The sequence below is a fragment of the Mesoplodon mirus genome, assembly GCF_964341445.2.
Source record: "Mesoplodon mirus genome assembly, chromosome: 6".
Classification (NCBI taxonomy): Eukaryota; Metazoa; Chordata; class Mammalia; order Artiodactyla; family Ziphiidae; genus Mesoplodon; species Mesoplodon mirus.
In genome coordinates, this window is record NC_138982.1 from 128,063,858 (window position 1) to 128,081,789 (window position 17,932).

A 17,932-nucleotide genomic window follows, 5' to 3' on the forward strand; every position below is an offset into this window, starting at 1 on the left:
CTTGGTTATGAGAGTCAATCATTTTGACTCTTTTCTTTTTAAAGAAAATTTCATAGCATACAGTCCATTTTATTTTCTTTTTTTGTTCACTTATTTTTAATTTTTTATGCATCAAAAGTCCTTTGAATTTGTTTCCTTTTTCTTGAGTTTATCTGAAAGTAATATGCACACTCAAACACTAATAAGAGTTGTAAACATGTCCACATTCATAATTCCCATCAAAAAAGAGATATTTCTGAAAAAGGTTACAGTATTCTAAATTTTCTTACCAAGAGGAGAAATATTACGTATTCCAAATTCATGTTAATTACCTATTATAAAAGCCTTGTGAAGTGAAATATCTTGTGAATCCATATCTATTTCCATCTATATCTATTTCTTTATATCTATGTCTCTATAACATTTGTTATATTGACAGAATCTTCATATCTGTTACATCAACAATTCAGATTTCTGCTTTTGTGTGTGTGTGTGTGTGTGTGTGTGTGTGTGTTTGGTTTGGGTTTATTAGAAGAGGATATTACACTAAAATTCTTGAGGATTTCTATAATAGGAAAGGGGTAATCTTTCAAACTGAGTGACAAAAGTTATGCAGGACCCATGAAAGAAGATACTGAAAATGCTTGGTATTCATTCATTCATTCAACAAGCACTACTGAGTGCCTACTATATTCCAGGACCTCTGTTAAACATAGGAATAAGAAAATGAATAAGATATTAGATTGTCTCAGTGTAGTAAGAGAGACTGATAAACAGGTAATTTAATCATGGTGTGGTATATTCTATGACAGAGGTGCAGAGAATTATCGGAGCACTGAAGAAGTGTTCTTTTCTTGTTTTGAGAGATCAGAAGACCTTCTCCAAGAAGGTGATGTTTTCCAGAATGAGAAGTTATTGGCTAGGGGAAAAAGGAGAGAGAGGCACCCCAGGCAGCAGAGACACCGTATGCAAAGGTGAAAGTAAGAATCCTGAGAGATCAGGCACTGGAATGACTTGGTGCAGAAGGTCTGGGTGGGGGGTGTGATGGGAGATGGGCTGGAGAGGGAGGACAAGTCACATGTATGCCCAGCTAACAGTGGAGTAATCTGAAGTCAAAGGATTCAGGATAAGAAGGCAGGGGCAGTGAGTATGGAGAAAAGAGCATGGATCTTTGAGTCAGCTAGGATGTATAATAACAATAGCTCCCGGAATGCAGTTCTTTTGCTATGCAAATATGAAGTGGTTGGTGCTGAGAATAAGCAGCAAAATAAGAAAATATATAGGTATATAAAATTGTGGAAGGATGTAACTGATGATTCATATATGAAGAGATCCTTAGTGACAAACTTAAGACATATTCTACTCTGAATGTACAGCTACTGACATCTTTCCTGGCAAATCAATAAGGTAAGAAGAAAAGGATATATTGAAATAATATGCCCCCCCTACAAAAATCATCCTTCAGAAAAGCATAATTTAAGGAAATTTTCCCCAGAGTGCTGCCTTCAGTTTAGTGCTAACTACCAGAGGGAGAATCGATCTACCATATAATGAAAGATATCTACTGTTGTTATTTATCTAGTATATCTAGAGCTTCATCTTGGTAGATTTTTTTTTTTTTTTTTTTTTTTTTTTTTGGTACGCGGGCCTCTCACTGTTGTGGCCTCTCCCGTTGCGGAGCACAGGCTCCGGACGCGCAGGCTCAGTGGCCATGGCTCACGGGCCCAGCCGCTCCGCGGCATGTGGGATCCTCCCGGACCGGGGCACGAACCCGTGTCCCCTGCATCGGCAGGCGGACTCTCAACCACTGAGCCACTTATTGAAGATAAGAAGGAATGGTTCTGACACTCAATTACTGAGTAATAAATTCTGTCAAGTACTACAATGAACTTGGAACCTATCTTCAGCTACTGAAAAGAATTGTGCTATAGTCAAGTTTATATTCACAATGGACATTTCATGCTGTGGGCCTAAAAGTAGTGTGGGTCACAGGGTTGAAAGTATGTCTTTAGAACTGCCCTAGTCAAGACCCTCACTCTAATTTATATTGTATAATCCATATGAATTCCTCTGTATTGCTATACATTACACATTATGTTTGTTACAGTCTTATCAAATGGTTAGCAGCTGTAGCTGTTGATTGCTGGGCCTATAATTATATACAATTCTTCTGCCACCCTACCAGCTGGGTGGCTGTACTGATTCCAGAATAAGCCACTTCTTTTCTTATTACCTCATGACATCATCCTGTGTCCAATGCCTTGACTAATAGACTAGCCTTTGTTGACTGTGGTCACTAATTTCCACTCAGACACACAGAGCAATTCTGGTTTTGGTTAGCTTGGGTCCTCCCTTGAAAACCCAGGCAAAAACAGTGAAAGTGAGCACAGATTCACTGCTGGCTGAATGACCTTCTGGTCGTTCTAGTATCTAAAAGTCTACTGACTATACTTTTAAAAATACTATTCTGGATAAAAAATATATATATATACTATTCTGGGATAATTTCTCCTTTATTCTGTTTATTGGGATTAATGCTTTTCACCTCTCATTATGTTTTAAATGAGATTTAAGATCGTGCAGTATATTTAGACAAACTGCTCATTCTGTGCAGTTTTAGGAATTCATCATGTCTGAGGGGTCTGTCTAGATAACACAGTACCACAGTTTCTGTCTGAGCACTGTGAACAGAAGGGGACCTGCGTGGTGCTTTTATTTCAGCATACCTTTAGTGTTTGAACCAATAAAAAAATAAATATAGTATTGTGAAAACCACTGTCACTTTTCTGAGCACGCTAATTGGGCAATTGTGAAAAAAGATGAAAGAGAAAAAAATCTGATTATTATACTAAATGCATTTCTTTTAATACCTGTGCTCAGATGTCACCTTTAAAGAACAGGAGTAAAATTTATGGGAAGAACAGTACGCAAGCAATTCACCTTAAATACGAATTAGACACAGTTCTTTAAAAGAAGGTTGAATGATATTGGCTAAAGGAACTAACATTAGGATATTAATATACATTTATTGAGCATTTACTGAGTCCAAGGCTCTGTGAAAGGGGAAAAAAGTCCTTATTTTTATAAGCTTTATTGACTGAAAATCTGTATAAGTAAGCTAGAATCCATTATTTAATTCAAAGCTCTTCATCATTAAACTAATTCATCTCAGAAAACAGCAAAGTTAAAGAAAAAAAGTACTATCAGTAAGAATGACAAATTTCCTTGGTCTGGAAATTTCCAAACCACGATATTCTGCCCTGTCAAAATATATTCACTGGGGAATTTTTAACTTTATACACTTCTTTTGAACTTAATCACAATTTCACATCGAGCTGGCTTCATGATTAAATAAAAGAGAAGGTGATTCCCCTCTTCTGCTAAAGGCAACCACATACTTGAATGATACTCTAACTTCTAGGTTCTGCTATAGTAACACCGAAACCAGAAGCTTGTGGGAGAAATGTCACTTTATCTGAGAGAATAAAATCGGACTCTAACAGGAAGTAGCAAATTCATCTTTTTCTTTTTTCAATCCACTCTGCCGAAGGCAAGTCGTTTGAAACACAGCACTCTGTAAGTCATACTTCCTTTACGCAGATCAAAACCAAAACCACTGGGTAGTGCTTCCCCCTAAGGAATCTCTAAATAGAAGATGGGGCCATTTTATGATGGATTCATTTGTAGGCAAGACCTCCACTCCCTGTATCAGATCTCCCGAAAAAAAATAAATAAAGGTAAAACCACAACTATTTATTACAGAATGAAAATCTAGCCCAAACTCCTCTGTAAAATAAGTTAATTCTGTTTTAATCTTCATAAATCATTAAGTACCATTTTTAATATTTTGGCCTTTTACCTCAATTACCTACTTTTCAGGTGAGATATAAATCAGAAAAGATAGTACTATGTCAGAACGCAAGGTCTCGCCTTTGCATTTTAGCATTTGGGGACTTTGAAGAATGGTTTCATTTTTGTTTTAAAGTTGATCCGTATGTGTAAATAATTCAGAACTATATTAGAATTAAAAACATAAATTTTAAAATAGTCTTCCAATACACTTAAAGGTAAAAATATCATCCTTTAATTGCCAATTTCTCTACCCTGAACAAATGACTAACTAGGATTTAATGAACTCCCTCCCTTAAAGAAAAAAGAGACTGTTTTTGCTTTCAGATTTATAGTCTGTGACCCCAACTTTATAACTTCATGTGTGTACACAACAATTTCTGTCTCTCTTGCAGGTGGCACAGACCAGGAAGGGGAAATCTGTGGTTTAAATTCTTTATGCCTCATCCTCTGAGGGCTGGAGGCTTGCTGGAGGCTGTATGCTGTTAATGCTAATCGTGATAGGGGTTGTTACCTCTGACTGACTCCTACATGTTAGCATTAGCAGGGTATGGTGCCTGTTACTAGCATTCACATGGGACAAACGGCCGACGTGGGAGGATGGCAAAGAAGCGTGAGTCACCCCGTTGGATAAACTCAGACTTCAGGCTTTATTATTTTTTTGTTAATCATAATATGGTCACTGGGATGTTCCACCTTAAATTAAGTGTTAAGAGTAAGGTCATTTAAAAGATTTATCAGCTGTATCCTGAATGCCAACATTTTTACTTTAATCCTCAAGCCCACATCCTTGTTTTTATCTTTAATGGAAAATATATTCGTGTTCTTTTTAATTCGAATTTATGGTTTGTCCCTTGTAACTGTTCATAAACACTTTCAACAATTCAACTGGAAAAAATATGGACTAAACACATTCTGAAACAAGCTTCTCGAATATCCTTGTAGTTGAAAATTAAAAGGACTACCACTATCCACCAGTTACATCATGGATTGTGCAGAAACGTGTATAAAAAGATTTAGAAATTGGTATTTTCCCCCATGTTACAATTCTATTTAGACAACTTTAGTGTAAGGTGGATACTTTTATTTGAATCTTAAGGGGGAATTGAAAGGCTATGACAATTATCAATAATTTGTCTTTTATATTTTTAGAAATTAGTATGGTAATTGACATCTGAGAGATAACCCCTGTCTTTTCCCTACAAGATACAAAGATTTAATCAAAAGTTTAATATTTGAAATTAAGTCCCATATCTAGCCACATAATAACACCGTGAGGTCAGAGAATCCACTTTTCCTCTCAGCCTGTTTCTCCTTCCACAGAATTGGGCTAATACTTTACGATGTTGGTGTGAGGCTTACGTGAGGTAGAGAACTAGTTTGTAAAATATAAAGTGCTACATTAATGTTATAATAAAATTAATCCAAGAACTAGTCCCCCTACTTTGTTAGAGAAAAGCTAATGATTTGGTTTACAGAATTTTTCAGGTTTGGATTTCTATGCAACCTTTCTCCATAATTATAGAACTATACCACTTACAAATATGTAGCTAATTGTAATTGTTAGCATATTTAATGTGTATTTGTATTAGCAACTCTTCTTAACATTTTGTCAAAGGGGTTATGCACTGTAACCAAATAAATCTCTTGAGCCTTTGATTTAAAATAATTTTTTTGTTATGGCCTTTTTTCTTTTGCAAAGTACAAACTGTAATTTCAGAAGTTATTTACACACACAAAAAAAAATGGGAAAAAATTATGCGAATACTAAGGGGAACATTCCTGACTCCTAGGACACAGTATTCTCATCTGAGGGCATCCCCTTGGCCTGTCCCCCATTTCTGTTCAAGTTAAGTGTTACCAAGATAAATTTCTCCTCAACCCGGAGTGAACGTTTGGCTCCATGGAGCCCCCATGTAGGTATGTCACGCTGAAGGGTATTTCTTCGCACTGTGCATCTCAACTGCACTGCTTGTCTACAAGAGGAGTCCTTGTTTTGAGGCCCAATTCTTCAAAACTCTGCTTGCTACCTACAGCCACCAGGACCCATAGTGTTAGGCCTGGAATACACTAAGCTCGTATTACCTTCCTGCTGTGAGAATGAAAAGCTATGACCAACAAAAAGGCAGATTAAGAAAAACTGTGCTGTGAAATGCTTCCTTTGAAGAGCACTAAACTACCCTACATGAAACTAAAGGGAGTTACTTAATCTCTGTAAGCCTCAGTCTCCTCATCAGTAAAATGATGAATATATTTCATAAGGATGACAGGCTTAAATGAAAGTGCTTGTAAAGAGCACCCACCATGTCCACTAGGCGTTAAGTGTTAAATAAACACTAGCTTTAAAACTTTTAGGGGCTTCCCTGGTGGCGCAGTGGTTGAGAGTCTGCCTGCTAATGCAGGAGACACGGGTTCGAGGCCTGGTCTGGGAGGATCCCACGTGCCGTGGAGCAACTGGGCACGTGAGCTACAACTGCTGAGCCTGCGCGTCTGAAGCCTGTGCTCCGCAACAAGAGAGGCCACGATAGTGAGAGGCCCGCGCACCGCGATGAAGAGTGGCCCCCGCTTGTCACAACTAGAGAAAGCCCTCGTACAGAAACGAAGACCCAACACAGCAAAAATAAATTAATTAATTAATAAAATCTCTCATCCCTTCAAGAAGCTGTTTAAAAAAAAAAAAACTTTTAAATTTCAGCCTTTAAATCAAGTGATCTAATGGTAAGCCTATGATGACAACCAAGAGAACCTAGATACTGCAAGGGCCACTGGGTTTTCTCTTGGCCCCATCCTCACAGGCTTCTAGTTCCTGATCTCATGGTCTTAGATGAAGTCCTTCTGACCAATATATTCAGTCATTTCAAAAATTCTTGGAGCGGGCTTCCTTGGTGGCGCAGTGGTTTAGAGTCTGCCTGCCGATGCAGGGGACACAGGTTCGCGCCCCGGTCTGGGAAGATCCCACATGCCGCGGAGCGGCTGGGCCCGTGAGCCATGGCCGCTGAGCCTGCGCGTCTGGAGCCTGTGCTCCGCAATGGGAGAGGCCACAACAGTGAGAGGCCCGCGTACCACAAAAAATAAAAAATAAAAAAATAAAATAAATAAAGGGAAGGAACTTCCCTGGTGGTCCAGTGGTTAAGACTCCATGCTCCCAATGCAGGGGGCCCGGGTTCGATTCCTAGTCAGGGAACTAGATCCCGCATGCCACAACAAAGAACCCCCATGCTGCAACTAAGAGCCCACATGCTGCAACTGAAAAAAGATGTCATGTGCTGCAATGAGGATTCCACACACAGCAATGAAGATCCCACATGCCGCAACTAAGACCCAGCGCAGCCAAATAAATATTTTTAAAAAAATAAAATAAAGGGAAAAGAAATAGAGACATAAGAAGAAAAAAAATGAAGTCAGGGGATGAAAGAATGTATAGAAAACATGGAGTATTAGAATTTCCCCACAAATAGAGATGAGCAGGGCTTTGTTCAAAGAAGGTGGGGAAACCTGAAGAGGAAAAAAGCTTGAAGAAAATAGAGCCCATAAATGGGCAGCATTCAAAAAAGCTGACCCATTATGTGGTTCTCCACTTATAATGACCAGAAAACAGTGAAACCAGCTGATGAAACTTGCACATAAGCTTTCCACTTTATATTTCAAATTCTCTTCTATGCATTGAGTATAAAGAAATAATATACACATAAAAGGTTTGCTGTTGTTGTTATTACTATTGTATTTTAACTAATCTAAGTGTTCCAGTATTAGTCTTCAGCTGGCTAACAAATACATATTCCTAACCACTTAAGTAATGATTTTTTGGGGTGGATTTCTCAACTATCATCCCAAAGATGTCTTCTCTATCTTGGATCACTCTTCCACCCTTCTTTGCAAAGCTCAGGGGTTTCCCAGGTCACTAGCACTTAACACACTGTATCCTAATTTGTTTTGGTGTGTGAATGACTGCCCTAGAGGAAGTGGTACCCATGAGGGCCCATCCACCATCTTGCATTTCTGTATCGCACTCCATGTTTACTGACTTAATCACACCACTATCATTCCAAGTCCAACTGTAAAAACAGAAATAAGTTTAAATACAATAAACATTTCACTTTATACTGATAGGCTCAAAGAGGTGATTTAGGGTAAACAATGGTTCATTATAGCAAACAAATGACTGGAAAGTTCTACATAAAACTGAAGAGCTAGGGCAGTGACTCTCACCTTGGAAACTTGTTAAGGTGCAGGTTCCCAGGCTCCCAGCCCCCAAGGTGCTTATTCTGTAATGAAGCTGAGGAAACTACCTTTTTACCAAGCTAACCAGGTGATCCAGACGCAAGTGGTTCATAAACTGACTCTGAGAAACAGTAGTTTATACCCAGTGCTGCTGTTGGTGTGGCAGCTAGGAATGATGCTCAGCAGAAATCCTGCAACATACAGGTGTAATGTCTGTTTACACACCATTCACTCTGTGTAATGAGAAGTTCTGCAATGTGGGCTGAGTGATGAGATGCCCTTATCACTGATCTCTTTGGGGGATAAGAAGCAATAAATTTCAGGTCCCATTATCCTTCCCTTCCAAAAAGATCCTAACCATCTCAATAAAATCCACCTGACTTGAAAGTTGCCCAATGAAACCAGCTATAACCAATCAATGACCTCGTACTATTTAGGCCTAACAGATCAGCTGCTACTTAGAGCAGTAGTTAGGGAGGGTCAAGTAGAAGGAATTCAGTGCAGTTCCTGACAAAGGAATGGACTGACTAAAGAAACAAGCATGAAATGTCGCTGCCATCCTATCTCACCCTCTCACCCCTGGGCTGTCAAGGCCTCACCAACCTTTATACCCAGTCTCCACTTAGGAAAATCCTACCCTTTCCCAAATGCTGACAGCTCAGCAATTTCTGACCCCTTTGCCCATGCTGAGCACATAGGAAAAGAGCCCTGAAAAGGGTTGCACCCAAAAGTGATCCTTCTCCTCTGTTATCCCAAAGTACAGTTTGTATCTCATAAAAGTGCTTCGCACTGTGCCCCGCATCCATTATTTGCGTACATGTTGCCCTCTTCTAGATCATGAGCTCCTGTAAGGAAGAAATATCATTTTAAACTTTTCTGTATTCCACTCAGCTCAGGGCCTTGCTCACAGTTGCTTAAGTGGAATGGGAAAACGTATCCAAGTCTCCACTGACTTTGGAAATACAGCTTGTTCTGATGCCGGAGACTATCTGTACCTGGCATATGTGTATGTCCAGACCTGAGGGACTGTTTTTCAGGTTGACTTGTATGGACTCATTACACACAGCTCAAACATCAATTTGGCTTCTCCTAAATTCTGAAGCTCAAGAAGGCAGTCTCCATATTCATTTTAAGAAATTCCATCATTAAAAATATATATATGAAAATTTGTCCTTTCTCTCTCTCCAGGCAGGCTTGGTGTAATAACATGCAACTTTACGATCCCTTAGAAATAACACTGCAGTAGTAGCCACCCCCAAAACTATAAATATTTTCCCTTTCAACATATTTAGCCATGTATGAAATCTAAAATCTAATTGAATAAATTTATCTTCAAAAGGATGTTATCTATATTTTTCAAAACTGAAAATACACGTACTCTTTGACCTATAGGATCACCTACAAGAATTTATATTATAGAACTACTAGCACACGTGGAGCATCCTATGTTCAAGGTTACCAAGTGAAGCATTATTTTAATAGCAAAAATTTTAAATCAACCATCAACAGGGTTCTAACTAAATAATGGTACAACTTTCTTTAACACAAATACAATATTCAGTACAAACAGAATACTATATACTGAAAGAATAGAAACAATGTATGTAACTTCTAAAACAGAAAGGAAAAAAGAAAATTAGGAAAATGGGATCAATCCAGTATATGGCAAGAAAGGAGAGAAAAGAATGCAAAGAAATGGTAATCACAGGAAGGGGTATATGAATGAAAACCTATTTCTTAAAAGACAGTAATTCCAAATCGGGATTTGAAAAGAAAATAACAGTTTTATACTGTTTATAAAAGAAAGACTTAAAACATTAACAATGTTTAAAAAGTTGAAAAGGGAAAGAAAAATGTATACCATATAAATACTAACAAAAATCTAATGTAAAAATAGAACCAGATTAAAGAAAAAATAGATTGAGGAAACCAGATTAAGGGAGAAAAGCATTATTAGGGACACAGAGGATCCTTATTTACTGATAAAAAAGAAACAATTTGCCACCAAGTTATAAAAATTCCAAACAAGAATATATAATGCTAACAAAATAGTGTCAAAATAAAATAAGCAAATATAAATTGTAAATCCACAATCATTGTAGGAGAATAGATTTAAGGCAGAAAAAACAAACAAACAAAAAATTCCTATGTGCTTTTTTAAACAGAAAACCTAAAACACAATGATATGAAAAGTTAAAAGGAATGGAAAAATATTTACCACTAACCTAAAGAAATCTCATGTAGAAGTATCGGTATCGACCAGAGGGCAGACAGCAGAAGCAAGAAGAACTACAATCCTGCAGCCTGTGGAACAAAAACCACATTCACAGAAAGACAGACAAGATGAAAAGGCAGAGGGCTATGTACCAGATGAAGGAACAAGACAAAACCCCAGAAAAACAACCAAACGAAGTGGAGATAGGCAACCTTCCAGAAAAAGAATTCAGAATAATGATAGTGAAGATGATCCAGGACCTTAGAAAAAGAATGGAGGCAAAGATCGAGAAGATGCAAGAAATGTTTAACAAAGACCTAGAAGAATTAAAGAACAAACAAACAGAGACCAACAATAGAATAACTGAAATGAAAACTACACTAGAAGGAATCAGTAGCAGAATAACTGAGGCAGCAGAACGGATAAGTGACCTGGAACACAGAATGGTGGAATTCACTGTTGTGGAACAGAATAAAGAAAAAAGAATGAAAAGAAATGAAGACAGCCTAAGAGACCACTGGGACAACATTAAATGTAACAATATTCGCATTATAGAGGTCCCAGAAAGAGAAGAGAGAAAGGACCTAAGAAAATATTTGAAGAGATTATAGTCAAAAACTTCCCTAACATGGGAAAGAAAATAGCCACCCAAGTCCAGAAAGCGCAGAGAGTCCCATATAGGATAAACCCAAGGAGAAACACGCTGAGACACATAGTAATCAAATTGGCAAAAATTAAAGACAAAGAAAAATTATTGAAAGCAGCAAAGGAAAAATGACAAATAACATACAAGGGAACTCACATAAGGTTAACAGCTCTTTTCTCAGCAGAAACTCTACAAGCCAGAAGGGAGTGGCATGACATATTTAAAGTGATGAAAGGGAAGAACCTACAACCAAGATTACTCTACCCGGCAAGGATCCCATTCAGATACGATGGAGAAATCAAAAGCTTTACAGACAAGCAAAAGCTAAGAGAATTCAGCACCACCAAACCAGCTCTACAACAAATACTAAAGTAACTTCTCTAAGTGGGAAACACAGAAGAAAAGGACCTACAAAAACAAACCCAAAACAATTAAGAAAATGGTCATAGGAACATACATATCGATAATTACCTTAAATGTGAATGGATTTAAGGCTCCAACCAAAAGACACAGGCTCACTGAATGGATACAAAAACAAGACCCAAGGGCTTCCCTGGTGGCACAGTGGTTGAGAGTCTGCCTACCGATGCGGGGGACGCGGGTTCGTGCCCCAGTCCGGGAAGATCCCACATGCCACGGAGCTGCTGGGTCCGTGAGCCATGGCCGCTGAGCCTGTGCGTCTGGAGCCTGTGCTCCGCAGTGGGAGAGGCCACAACAGTGAGAGGTCCGTGTACTTCAAAAAAAAAAAAAAAAAAAAAAAAAAAGACCCATATATATGCTGTCTACAAGAGACCCACTTAGGACCTAGGGACACATACAGGCTGAAAGTGAGGGGATGGAAAAAGATATTCCATGCAAACAGAAATCAAAAGAAAGTGGGAGTAGCAATATTCACATCTGACAAAATAGACTTTAAAATAAAGAATGTTACAAGAGACAAGGAAGGACACTATATAATGACCAAAGGATCAACCACCAAGAAGATCTAACAATTATAAACATATATGCACCCAACATAGGAGCACCTCAATACATAAGGCAACTGCTAACAACTATAAAAGAGGAAATCGACAGTAACACAATAGTAGTGGGGGACTTTAACACCTCACTTACACCAAAGGACAGATCATCCAAACAGAAAATTAATAAGGAAACACAAGCTTTAAATGACACAATAGACCAGATAGAGTTAATTGATATTTATAGGACATTCAATCCAAAACCAGATTACACTTTCTTCTCAAGTTCGCACAGAACATTCTCCAGGATAGATCACATCTTGGGTCACAAATCAAGCCTCAGTAAATTTAAGAAAATTGAAATCATATCAAGCATCTTTTCTGACCACAATGCTATGAGATTAGGAATCAATTACAGGGAAAAAAATGCAAAAAACACAAACACATGGAGGCTAAACAATACGTTACTAAATAACCAAGAGATCACTGAAGAAATCAAAGAGGAAATCAAAAAATACCTAGAGACAAATGACAATGAAAACACAACGATCCAAAACCTATGGGATGCAGCAAAAGCAGTTCTAAGACGGAAGTTTATAACAATACAAGCCTACCTCAAGAAACAAGAAAAATCTCAAATAAACAATCTAACCTTACACCTAAAGGAACTAGAGAAAGAAGAACAAGCAAAACCAAAAGTTAGTAGAAGGAAAGAAATCATAAAGATCAGAGCAGAGATAAATGAAAGAGAAACAAAGAAAACAATAGCAAAGATCAATAAAACTAAAAGCTGGTTCTTTGAGAAGATAAACAAAATTGAAAAACCATTAGCCAGACTCATCAAGAAAAAGAGGGACAGAACTCAAACAGAAATGAAAAAGGAGAAGTCACAACAGACACTGCAGAAATACAAAGCATCCTAAGAGACTACTACAAGCTACTCTATGCCAATAAAACGGACAACCTGGAAGAAATGGACAAATTCTTAGAAAGCTATAACCTTCCAAGACTGAACCAGGAAGAAATAGAAAATATGAACAGACCAATCATAAGTAATGAAATTGAAGCTGTGATTAAAAATCTCCCAACAAACAAAAGTCCAGGCCCAGAGTCTTCACAGGTGAATTCTATCAAATATTTAGAGAAGAACTAACATCCATCCTTCTCAAACTCTTCCAAAACACTGCAGAGGAAGGAACACTCCCAAACTCATTCTATGAGGCCACTGTCACCCTGATACCAAAACCAGACAAAGATACTACAAAAAAAGAAAATTACAGACCAATATCATTCATGAATATAGATGCAAAAATCCTCAACAATATACTAGCAAACTGAATCCAACAACAAATTAAAAGGGTCATACACCATGATCAAGTGGGATTTATCCCAGGGATGCAAGAATTCTTCAATATATACAAATCAATCAATGTGATACACCATATTAACAAACTGAAAAATAAAAACCATATGATCATCTCAATAGATGCAGAAAAAGTTTTTGACAAAATTCAACACCGATTTATGATAAAAACTCTCCAGAGGTAGGCATAGAGGGAAACTACCTCAACATAATAAAGGCCATATACGACAAACCCACAGCAAACATCATTCTCAATGGTAAAAAAACTTAAACCATTTCCTCTAAGATCAGGAACAAGACAAGGATGTCCACTCTCACCACTATTATTCAACACAGTTTTGGAAGTCCTAGCCACAGCAATCAGAGCAGAAAAAGAAATAAAAGGAATACAAATTGGAAAAGAAGTAAAACTGTCACTGTTTGCAGATGACATGATACTATGCATACAGCATCCTAAAGATGTCACCAGAGAATTACTAGAGCTAATCAATGAATTTGGTAAAGCTGCCAGACACAAAATTAATGCACAGAAATCTCTTGCATTCCTATACACTAATGATGAAAAATCTGAAAGAGAAATTAAGAAAACACTCCCATTTACCACTGCAACAAAAAGAATAAAATACCTAGGAATAAACCTATCTAAGGAGACAAAAGACCTGTATGCAGAAAACAATAAGCCACTGATTAAAGAAATTAAAGATGATACAAACAGATGGAGAGATATGCCATGTTCTTGGATTGGAAGAATCAACATTGTGAAAATGACTATACTACCCAAAGCAATCTACAGATTCAATGCAATCCCTATCAAATTACCAACGGCATTTTTTACAGAACTAGAACAAAAAATCTTAAAATTTGTACAGAGACACAAAAGACCCCGAATAGCCAAAGCAGTCTTGAGGGGAAAAAATGGAGCTGAAGGAATCAGACTTCCTGACTTCAGACTATACTACAAAGCTACAGTAATCAAGACAATGTGGTATTGGCATAAAAACAGAGATATAGATCAATGGAACAGGATAGAAAGCCCAGAGATAAACCCACTGACCTATGGTGAACTAATCTATGACAAAGGAGGCAAGGATATACAATGGAGAAAAGACAGTCTCTTCAGTAAGTGGTGCTGGGAAAACTGGACAGCAACATTTAAAAGAATGAATTTAGAACACTCTCTAACACCATACACAAAAATAAACTCAAAATGGATTAGAGACCTAAATTAAGACCAGACACTATAAAACTCTTAGAGGAAAACATAGGAAGAACCCTCTTTTGACAAAAATCACAGCAAGATCTTTTTTGATCCACCTCCTAGAGTAATGGAAATAAAAACAAAAAGAAACGAATGGGACCTAATGAAACTTAAAAGCTTCTGCAAAGCAAAGGAAACTACAAACAAGACGAAAAGACAACCCTCACAATGGGAGAAAATATTTGCAAACGAATCAATGGACAAAGGATTAATCTCCAAAATATATAAACAGCTCATGCAGCTCAATATCAGAAAAACAAACCCAATCCAAAAATGGGCAGAAGACCTAAATAGACATTTCTCCAAAGAAGACATACAGATGGCCAAGAAGCACATGAAAAGCTGCTCAACATCACTAACTATTAGAGAAATGCAAGTCAAAACTACAATGAGGTATCACCTCACACCAGTTAGAATGGGCATCATCAGAAAATCTACAAACATTAAATGCTGGAGAGGGTGTGGAGAAAAGGGAACCCTCTTGCACTGTTGGTGGGAATGTAAATTGATACAGCCACTGCGGAGAACAGTATGGAGGTTCCTTAAAAAGCTAAAAATAGAATTACCATATGACCCAGCAGTCACACTATTGGGCATATACCCAGAGAAAACCTTAATTCAAAAAGACGCATGCACCCCAATGTTCACTGCAGCACTATTTATAATAGCCAGGTCGTGGAAGCAACCTAAATGTCCATTGACATATGAATGGATAAAGAAGATGTGGTACATATAGACAATGGAATATTGCTCAGCCATAAAAAGGAACAAAATTGGGTCATTTGTAGAGACGTGGATGGATCTAGAGACTGTCATACAGTGAAGTAACTCAGAAAGAGAATAACAAATATCATATATTAACACATATATGTGGAACCTATAAAAATGGTACAAATGAACCAGTTTGCAAGGCAGAAATACAGACACAGATGTAGAGAACAAACATATGGACACCAAGGGGGGAAAGTGGCGGGTGGCAGTGGTGGTGGGATGAATTGGGAGATTGCGATTGACATGTATACACTAATATGTATAAAACGGATAACTAATAAGAACCTGCTATATAAAAAAATAAAATAAAATTCAAAAAAAAGAAGCATTGGTATCAGAAAAACAGATTTTCAGACTAGCACTCAGAAGTTGACATGCTGAGCCAACAACCATCATAATTTTGAAAAAAAAGGAATAAGAACTCACCATACCATAAATTAAAATGTGTTATAAAGCTGTAAATAATTAAAACTGTGTGACAGTGGTGCAGGGATAGGCGAATGGACAAACGAGGTGCACCCAGGCATTTAAAGGAATCTGATACATGTGTGATATAACCTCTAAGAGTAGGAAGAAAATAAACGGTACAGAATAACTGACTATCCATGTGGGCGTGGAAAGTATTCAAAATTAGATCCCTTCCCTCACTCTATATGCAAAATTAAATGTCAAATAAATGACACAATTAAAAATGAAAAGACTTTAAAATATTAAAAAATACAAAATACCTTATAACTTCAAGTTAGGGAAGGCTTTTTAAAATTTCCTAAACACATATAAATCATAAAGGAAAAGATGAGTAATTCTGACCACACAGAGAAAGCATCAACGAAGTTAAAAGGTAAGCCAGACTAAAGATATTTGCAGTGACAAAGGTTTTTCTGAACATATAAAGAACTCATATGAAAAGGACCAAAGAGGGGACTTCCCTGGTGGTGCAGTCGTTAAGAATCTGCCTGCCAATGCAGGGACATGGGTTCGAGCCCTGGCCGGGAAAGATCCCACATGTCGCAGAGCAACTAAGCCTGTGTGCCACAACTACTGAGCCTGCACTCTAGAGCCCACAAGCCACAACTACTGAGCCCACGTGCCAGAACTACTACAGCTTGCTTGCCTAGAGCCTGTGCCCCTCAACAAAGAGAAGCCACAGCAATGAGAAGCCCGCACACTGCCACCAAGAGTAGCCCCCGCTCGCCGCAACTAGAGAAAGCCCGCGCCCAGCAATGATGACCCAACGCAGCCAATAAATAAATAATTTTATTAAAAGAAATAATAAAAAATAAAAGGACCAAAGATCCAATAAAAAAATAAATAAATGGGGCAAAGCCTTAAACTGGTAACTCACAGAAGAGGAAATCTTATTGGATACTAAACAAAGGGAGAAATGCTCATTGTCACTATATGCTCAGTATTAAACAAATTAATTTAATTAGATAGGATCATGCATATCCAACCGACCAAATATTTGAATGTCTGACAATGACAAGTATTTGTGAGGGAGTAGGGAAACAGGAACTATCAGACTGCTGATAGGGAGTAAACTGGTACAACTATTGTGGCGACTGACTAACAATATTTAGTAGAGTTGAAGATGCATGTTCTACTTCTAGGTATGTACCCTAGAGATACTGTCAAATGCGTACACAAAGAAACATAAACAAGAGTATTTTCTGCAGTACTGTTTATAACACTAAAAAGTCAAGACCATCCTCAATGGTCAATAAGAGAATGAACTAATTGTGGGATTAATCATACAAATGGGATAGTATATACTCCTACAGGTATTAACCAGCTCAGCACATGTACTAGCTCTACATGTATCAACATGTTAAATGTGAACACACAATACTGAGCAACAGAAGCAAATTTCAAAAGGATATGCATATCATGAAACCAATTATGTTTAGTATAGAATACAGAGAATAATATACATTGCAAATCATGAATGGTAAGGATATGCACAAAAAAAGGACAGTAGTTCTTGGAAATGACATGAGGAAAACTTTCAATGGGTAGGCAGCTTTTTCTTTATTTAAAAATGAAAGAAAAAAGGTTAACAGTGGTTAATTTGGATAGTGGCTATATGTCAACATTCTTGGTTGCAAACAAGATCTGCTCTACTAGTTTAAGCAAAAAACAAATGGCTCACAAGGCTCAGAGATCAGGTTACAGGACTCAAAGAAATGCCCACTATTACAGCACAGAGCAGCTGCAGGGAGAAAACCACTGAGCACAGCCCCACATCTTGTACCACGACACGGGACCCTCCACCGCTGCTACCTTAAAAGCCACATGTCACCGTTCCCCTCGACAAACTGGATCCCATGTGCCATGGTCTCCACAGCATCGCTTTCAAATTTCACACAGGTGTGTCTAACTAGTGAGCCTAGGATTGCTGTCTGGGCCCTGACAGCAAGGAAGGTTTGGAAATTAAGTTTCACTCTCCACATGGTAAGATACATAAAGGGGGAAGTCAACAAAAAGTGGATGTTCAAGCAGGGCTAGGTGCCCAAAAAGCATGAAAAATGTCCATCCAAATAAGGGTTTGTTAAATTATTTTTTGTAAGCTCAAAATACTTCACAATTTTTTAAAAGAAAAAGAAATTCAAAGTATAAATCCACAGACAACAAAGGGGATGGGAGAGGAAAACAGCAGCAGACAAGAAATTTC